Below are 8531 nucleotides of genomic sequence, written 5' to 3'. Positions count from 1 at the left end.
TCAGAATCTAGTTTATTGCCAATTCTGTAAGGGTGCCATTTTTTCCTTACACTATTGAGCTCTTTAACTTAAGCCCTGCACTTGCATCTGAAATTTGACAAAAAAAGAGGTAAGAAGCAGTCTTTTTCACTGTTTCACATTGAGATTCAACAGAGAAGTTTCTATTGAGTGGAAACAGATATTCCACTAAAAGTCCAGTGCTGCTGTATAATTTAAATGCTTTTTCAACACCACAAACTACCTCAAGCCAAACAGCTGGTGTTGACTAAGAACTGTATTTCAGCTTGTTACATGCTGTGATTATTACTTCCCAAACAAGAGTTTATACTTCATTTTCAGTGAAGATTAAATTAATTAGGGTGGCAATGTGATATGGGAATAGGGAGGCGATTGAAATTAACAGTTTTCACCTACTGTAAGGCTTGTTTAATTAACTATTTCCATTTGGATGTGTTTTTCTGGGAATGTATTTCAGTGGTAATACTTCTTTTTGAGCAAACATTATACTTGGCAGGTCATGGACAAAACCTAAAAACTCATCAGAGTTACTTCCATTTTGACTATGCATAACACACTAAAGGAAAAAAAAATCAAATAGACATAAAAACTATCTTTTCATAGCACATATTGAAAATAAGTAGTGTCCTCCCAGTAAATATGAAGAAATTGTATTCTAATCCTTTTTTATATTTGATGAAATTCCTTTCTTATGCTGAAGGAAATCTGTTCCATTAGAGAATGCTGCTAATTCCTGTTTTCACAATTAAAATCTAGTGACCACTCTGCTAACCCATCAGTATTGTTGGAATGCTTCTTTCTCTGCAGATCAGGGATTATTCCTCCATCACCTATAATAACATTTAACATTTAAAAGCTTAGCTCTGCATTCATAATGCACTGCTCATATGAAAATTTGTCACTGTCTTTACAGCTGTTCCAGTATTTTGCAATCCATTTAGAAATGAAATAAAAAGGAAAACGTCTGCTTTACACACCAGCCCCTAAGAATCTGATTCTACAACAACGCTGGTTGCCCTCACGTGCCCTTAATGACCACTTATTGGCAGTAGCATAATTTAAGGCTTTAATTGATGCTTTAGCCAGGCGTTTGACTTCACCACAGTATTTGTAAAGATTCTAATTATCATGATGTAGTAGAAATTAGAAGGCAATTTGTAAATGTTTAGAGCAGTGTGATTAATACAGGAAAACTAGAGCAGCCTAAACATGTATCTACCTTTACTGATGGAAGCAGTCCACATTTAAGAGGACTTTCTGAAAATAACTGCAGATTCAACCCTAGAGAGACAAAACAACATAGGTCTGACCAGATTTTCATTGCCACAGAAATGTGGTATGTAGTACAAATTGTAATTCCATCAGTTCCATAAATATAATTTGTATTCCATCAGTTCTATGAACAAAATTAATCTCTTTTCCTATTTGAATTTTAATTGTGAATACATATTCAGAGATCTGAGTATATTTGTTATTTAAAATTATATAAGAAAGTAAATGTTAGTGTACAGTTTATTCAGAAGAGGTTTCTAACAAGCATGTAGACATCTGAGGTATTTTGACTGTACCCCAATGAATGTTTCTTTCCCTGAAACACAGCCCTGGGAGCATCAATTCCAGATTCTTTTTCTGTGAATATTTTCAACTGTTGGTTAAAAGGGGCTGTATTAGTGACTGGCAAAAGTTGGATAGTATTTTGTCCCTCTGAAGCACATTTGAAAACACTGGTTACAAAAGGAATGCAAACAGAGTAAAAAAAAAAAAATTAATTAAACACCAGAACTACTACATTTTGTAGTATCAGTCGAAGGCATTCCCAGACTTCTGCCTTAACACTCATTTTTTTTTTTTTTAAAGAGCAATTTAGAGGTTGCATTTGCTATTCCAAACAGATTAGAAAATCCTTAGCTGTACATTACTGTACAGCTCCTTAAAATCTTTTCATTTAACGTTTCATGGCCACAGCCTTTTTGCTCATCTGCCAAACCCTGCTCTTTGTGTGCAAAAACCAGCCACCAAGATTTAAACAGATTTTTCCACAAAATTATTTTAAAAATTAGTTTCTTCTGATAATTTTGATCCCAGCTGAGGCACCTATATTTCACAGAGGCAGAGAGGACAGAAGCATTTTGTTTCTGGGCAGCATGGAGTACCTGTTTTGAGTTAGCTCTTGCTTGTCTGACTCCCCTGAATGATTCTATTGATTTCAAGGGGTCCACTTGCATGAGAAAAGTCAGCAGCAGAGGCTAGATGCTCGTTTTATTGTTTCATCCAACACAGATTCATTTTCTAGGATCAGTTATTCTGTGTGATGAATGGGAAGTGCAACTAAAAAATTGAGCCTAGAAATCTAATGTTATCAGAGAGCGTATGGAAGTCTGATTGTGAAATATGATCCAGAATGCATTTACTAACAGGCAAAACTTGAGACTCATTTCTCACACAGGCAAGACTGTTAAAGTCAGTAATACTTTTACTTTACAGCCAACAGGATTTCTGCTGCACAAAGGCAAAGCAAAGCAAAGGTAGAAAGATGTGCTAGTCAGAGCAGCAATACTTTCAGTTACTGGAACCTTATGTGTGCAGAAAGTAGAATTAATTTAATTGCAAGTAAATGTCAAGAAGTAAATTAATGAAGCGATACACATTTTGCAACAAAAATATGTTATGGGCAAGATATTATTTTGTGTCAGTCTTCTTCAAGACAGCGAAACAAAGGAAAATGAAGGGGGGAAAAAAGGCTGTACTGAAAGCACATACAGAAATCAAACACAGGAAAAATATTGGGGACTTAATAGTGCTAGAGGTAAACTGGCCACTGTTCTTTCTATCAGAAAGAGACCAGAGTATTTGGTTAAGTTAAACAGGAGCCATTTCTTTGTTCCTGAGAATAAAAAAAGTGGCATTTCAACCAGACAGCTGAGACAGAGAACCCAGGGGAAAAGAAAATAAATCTACTAAAGAGATAACATAAAAGAGAAGCACTTATACTAATTCTGTCAAAGTTCATGAAGCATCCTGACAGGTTTGTAAAAGTGATATTCTTCTAAGGCACATAGAGACCAGGCTATAGTAGAATATTTGATGTAGGTCCAAAGGACTGGTGATCTCTTGGCATTTTTACAAGTTAAAGCCTATGAAATAAGCTAAACAGCTAAATCTACAAGGGCCAATAAAATGGCACAGCTGTGTGGATTTGAAATTAAATGTTATAGAGACAAAACCACTCAACATCTATAACACTGGAATTATTTCAAGAGGGACTGGAGAAAGGGAGGGCAGCAGATTTGATTAATATTTTAGCTGTTTTGCCCAGAACAGGCAGATCTCATGTTCTGATGAAGGGACTGGCACTAGTATTGCTATAAACAAGAAAGTAAAAAGCTGTGTTTTCTTGAAATAGGTCATGTCAAATTGGTATCCCTTATTCTCCACAATAATTTATAATAATAATTTATAAATCAGATTGTAAAATAAAAAAAAACCCTTGTCTGCATCTATATTCACTTAAATAACTTTTTGCCTTGAAGCAAAAGATAATTCTAGTCATCTGCTGATTTTTATTCTTCAGATTTTCATGTATGAAGAAATAATCATTTATCTTTTGAAAAGAAGCCTAACTTTTCTATTTTTGATAGATTCATACAGAATGTATTTTCCAACAGTTTGTATACATTCGGTGCAAATACTTTGACATTACTGGGACTAATTTGAGATAGATACTGATTTGAGAGCAAAATATGGCCTACCAGCTTCCATATTTAAGTTAATGCAAAGATTTATTAGTCCTTTAGGTAAACATTGACCTTGGCTTCACCTTGGTCAATATTTACTTCTCAGGTTAATAAATCTTTACATTAACTGCAATTGAAGTCACTCTCTGCTTAGCAGATAAAGACCAGACAGGACCTCATATGAAGACAGCATTTGTCAGATATACTCTGCAGCTTGATTTATCCACTTGGCCACTTGTCATAAAAAAATGGTAATCCATAGATGGTGAAAGATGTTCCTCTGTAGAGGGGAAAGAGTTTTCTTATACCTGTTCACTTCACCTGCATTGTAAAGTAATGGCACAGCTTTCTGTCCCTTGCACTTAGGAATGATCAGAGCTTCCAGGATGTTGTTCCAAAGGATGTTACATCCCCATACTGTCTGTTTACCAGTGGGCAAGCCTGGATACTATTTTACTGAGCAAACAGCTGTAGGATTGGCTGCTATTTGGTTTGAACAAGTTGACAAGTCTGACTTTCTGGAATTCACAGGGTTTTTTTTTTGCTGAATGGGGATTATGAGAATGACACTGCAATCAAACAGCAATAATAAACAGATCAACTAATGTGTGAGAGAATAGTTTACCAGAAGAGAAGAGACATCAGTGATTTGACTTCACCCAGCTACTGGGAATGGGAATCTTTGTTACTGTAAAATAAACTGTCTTGAGAAACATTTTGGTAGATGAAGTAGAAGATGAAGTTACAATTAGAGATTTCAGTGAAATTAATGGTGACAAGGAAAACCTGATAAGAACATGTTTGTACATCTTCTCTTTCTACAATTTCAAACCTTATTGCATTGATTAAAGTCTCACCGTGCCATTTTCTCCACATTTAAGTTGTACTTTAAAAAAAAACAACTCAAACAATGTATATTTTGTCCATGTGTCTCTCCAATCCAGACTAGATTGCACCATATTTCACTTTTAGGTCAATTCTGAACAATATGAACTTCTGCTTGACTGTTGCCCCAAAATTGAGGACCTATTGAGAGATAATTGGTCAGATTACAGAGAAATTAAAAATTTAACTTGTTGAGAAAGAGAATCAAAGCAGCATTAACCTTGGAAACTCAATGGGAAAGCTGTTTCATTTTTAAAAACAAATTTAAGATTTCACCTAAATAAACATCAGCCACTTCACTTCTTCCCTTTGAAGTCAATGGGATTAGCCATGGATAAAATTCATCCTTAATTCAGTATAGAAAGACAAGTATAAAGTCAGTGAATCATTTAAATCCCAGAGATTCTCAGCATTAGGCTTAAAGGATGCAGAAGTCTCTTGTTAGTCTTTTGGACTGCAGAGTTTCATCATCTATAAATCTGTGTGGAGGGTTTTGTCCTCACTGGAAGATATTTTAAGACTCTCCACCTACGTTCCTCTCTTCCACTGAGTTGCAGTTTCAGTATCCTATTGTTTTTCTCCATGCAGCACTGATGAGTTTACAATGATGTTGTGTTGCCTTTCTGCAGGCAGTGCAGGGAAATGTCATGCAAACTCCACTAGTAAATCATCCTGTTGGAATAAACTATTTGAATGGCACAGCCAGCTCTACTAGCAACTAGTCATAGCTGTACTTCTCTCTACACCATCTTTCTTATTTCTAGCTCATGAAAATAAACCACAGATAGTATTTCAACAAGGTCACAAAATCAGCCAGGATTTTAAAAGAATTTTTAAAGGATAAACATAAATAAATAAAGATGGTTTTCTTTAATTTACTGGCATGTGAACCGAGGGCTGAGAATTTAACTGTTTCAGGTCTGTTCTGCCAGTAAGTGGAAGTCCAGAGAGAGGGAAAATCAAATTATGGCTGCTGACTCACAATATTCTGTTTTAATTGTTGGGGGTTGTCTTAGCGAAGGATATGCGAGACTTTCCCGGCGGCAGCGTGGTTATTATTGGCATATATAGAAACACGGGAGCATTTACGTATCTGAATCATTTACGTATCTGCATGACACGTTCGTGCTAAGAGCTGGGGAGTGTGCCTGCGTGTGCCGAGGTGTACCCAGCAGCTTGTAACTGCTCACATGTGGAACACGACACGTTACCAAAGGGCTCACAGACACGGCTCGGAACGCGGGACCAACCCGGTGTCAGAAGCGTTGTACCGGTACCGGCAGCCGTAGCTCTGGGCGAGGGGGTTCCGTGAACCGTGGCACCCGTCCTGGGTGGGGGGGGACTTGCGGCTGGATCCCGTCCGGGGGGTCGCGGCGGGGCGCGGTCCGGGGGGGCGGCCCGATAGTGGCGGCCGCTGCGCGGGGCTCGTTCTCCCTCCCGGTTGCCATGGGACCGGCGCCCCCGGGGCCGCCGCGGTACCGTTCCGCGCCGGGCTGAGGCTCTCGGTCAGCGGCGAAGGTGGCCGGGCCGGGAAGAAGGTAACCCCGCCGCTGGGCTGCCCTCCCAGAGCAGCCTGCTAGAAGGGAGGGGGAGGCAGATTTTGGAGGGCGAGCGCTAGTTTTTAAAGCTGCTTTTCCCTCTTCTGTCTCCGAAATCAAGTGATCGAAACTGTCGGAGAAATGCCCCCGCCCCCGCTCCACGTCTCGTCTTTGTTGCGCTGAGCCCGGCAGCGGCGAAGGCGTCGCTAAATGAATAGTAAATTTTCTTTAAAAGGCGCTGGCAGGTGATGCCCCATCCGTAGCGGGCTGACGGCAGGAAGCGGCCGGTACCCTGGCGCTGAGACAGAAGAGGCACGTTGGGAAGGCTTTAAACCCCTTTCTTTCCCCCTTTAATCCACTTCCCACCCTAATGAGAAAGAGTTCTTCCCCGACACACTGCGTGCCGAGGAAGCCGGACACACAAGGTAGTCAAGGGTGCATTTGCGTAATTAGTAAAGTAAATGAAACGGTTTTAAAAATTAATTCTACTCATTTAGTCACCGATCTGTTACTGAGGCACGCAAAAACCCCGTGATCGGCAGTCGAGAGTAAGAACGAAGTAGGTGAAGGAGGTGCCTGTTGATTGGTAAAAGGTTTATAGAGGAAGTATCCGTATCTCAGGCGATATAAATATATATAAAAAGGGTATGTATAAGTCTTTGCCTGCTCTGGCGGGGTCTGGCTTCCATCAGCAGTATGGAGGCAGCCGCGGTCTTTCTGCTTTATGGGGCTCCAAACTTTCCCTTCCCCAGTACCGTGGGGTTTAAACCTCTGCTCTGCCGCATCCTGCCAGCCAAAGAAGCCTCTGGCTTGTACCATAAATATTAATACTCTGCGCTAATGCAAGGCATAATTATCTTGACTTAATTGCAAATTCAACAAAAAATTGAGCCTGCTGTCATTCAGGCACCTCTAAATTATTGTAATTAGGGCTTTTTTTATGTCAAGTGAATCCCTGGGCTGAATGTTAGTCCTCGTGTAGGCGGCAGTGCAACATGAACCCATACGCTGTGCCGCGCTGCCCGGGAAACCCCGCCGCCGGGAGGAGCCCGTCCGACCCTCCCGGCTCCCGGGAAAGGCTCTGCCCCAAGCGGGACGTGCCGCAGGGGGACGCGGGAGGACCGGGCGAGCTCTCGGGGAGTCCCGCGCCGCCAGCTCCCGCCCGGAGCTCCCCGTCCTGCGGGGTTGTGGCGGCAGGGAGGACGCGGCTCTGTACCGGAACCCACATCGGTCGTGGACCCATTTTGTCCCGGCCTCCCACACCCCGCCGCTGCAGGGTAACCATTCTTTGGAGAACCGGTCCCGCCCGAGCGCTGCCGCGCAGCCCCTCCGCGGGGACGCGTCCCCCCTGTCCCACCCCAGCGCGGCGGGGCCCGGAGCTGTCGGTCCGTTCCACGCCTCCCTGTTCTGCCCCGACAACGCTGCTGTCGGCCCCGCCGGATGGGGTTTGCCGGGGGCTTCCCGACGCCTTCCTTTGGGGTAGGAGGGGCTGGCCGGGCGCCCGGGGCCCCGCAAGGCCAGGACTGGAGGAACGCCAGCTCCTCAGGGGGTGTGGAACTGGGGCCAACTTCTATCACTGGTGCTGGGGCCGTTGTCTGCAGATGCTGCCCAGACTCGTGTGTGTTCCCAGTCATATTTTGGGGGGGTGAGAATGAGTCAATCTACAGAAATCCCTTGACTGGCCCGGCACCGTATAGCTGAGTCATGGATGAGGCTAGAGAGGGCACAAGCACAGCTCCCAGGTGTGTGTAGTTGTGCCTCTTTCCTCAACACATTCCTGACAAGTGGGCATAGTGCTGCTCCTTGCAGCCTAGAGCCCTTGTCAAGGAACCAGCATCTGGGCTCTAGAACCTTCTTCAGGCTTGTGAGATAAGCCTTGACTTTCTCCCCAAGCTGGAGATAGCTGAGGGCACTACTCCTACTGAAGGACATGCATCCCTCTGGATGAAACTGGGGTGCTGTGAAGAAAGGAATAGCAGATTTGAGGGTCCAGCAAGACAGCAAATCAAAAGGTAGGCCATAGTCCATGCTGAGGACCTTCTGCCAGAACAGAGAGAGCCAGACAGACTTTGCCCCCTATGAGATTTATGCACTTCATGAAGTGATTCTCATACAAAATAGATAAGTGGCTTTTATGGCAGATGCTTGAGCGTGTCCAGTTGCATGTGTTCTGCTAGTGTTACTGCTTGTGAAGTCTTCATCCAGTGTGCTGCCTTTCAGGCTGAAAGGAAGAGAACTAATATTTGAATGATGTATTTTTTCTGTGCAGGAAATATGGCATCCAGCTTTCAGAAAGGTCTTTAAAAAATCCAGGTAATTCACCACAGCACTAAGTGCAAGGGCCACGTGAGCACAC

At 42.6% G+C, this 8531-nt stretch overlaps 1 long non-coding RNA gene across 1 annotated transcript; it reads right to left on the bottom strand.

Moving 5' to 3' along the window:
* Nucleotides 1-651: 651 nt before the first annotated feature.
* On the bottom strand, nt 652-6084 carry LOC139792142 (uncharacterized). Its single transcript, XR_011724160.1, has 3 exons — nt 5849-6084; nt 4914-4983; nt 652-848 (listed from the first exon to the last, which is right to left on the bottom strand). It is a non-coding gene; the product is annotated as an uncharacterized lncRNA (long non-coding RNA).
* Nucleotides 6085-8531: the final 2447 nt, after the last annotated feature.

The sequence above is a fragment of the Heliangelus exortis genome, chromosome 2 (genome assembly GCF_036169615.1).
Source record: "Heliangelus exortis chromosome 2, bHelExo1.hap1, whole genome shotgun sequence".
Lineage (NCBI taxonomy): Eukaryota > Metazoa > Chordata > Aves > Apodiformes > Trochilidae > Heliangelus > Heliangelus exortis.
The sequence above is the reverse complement of the archived record's forward strand: the minus strand, read 5'-3'. Positions and strand labels throughout refer to the sequence as shown.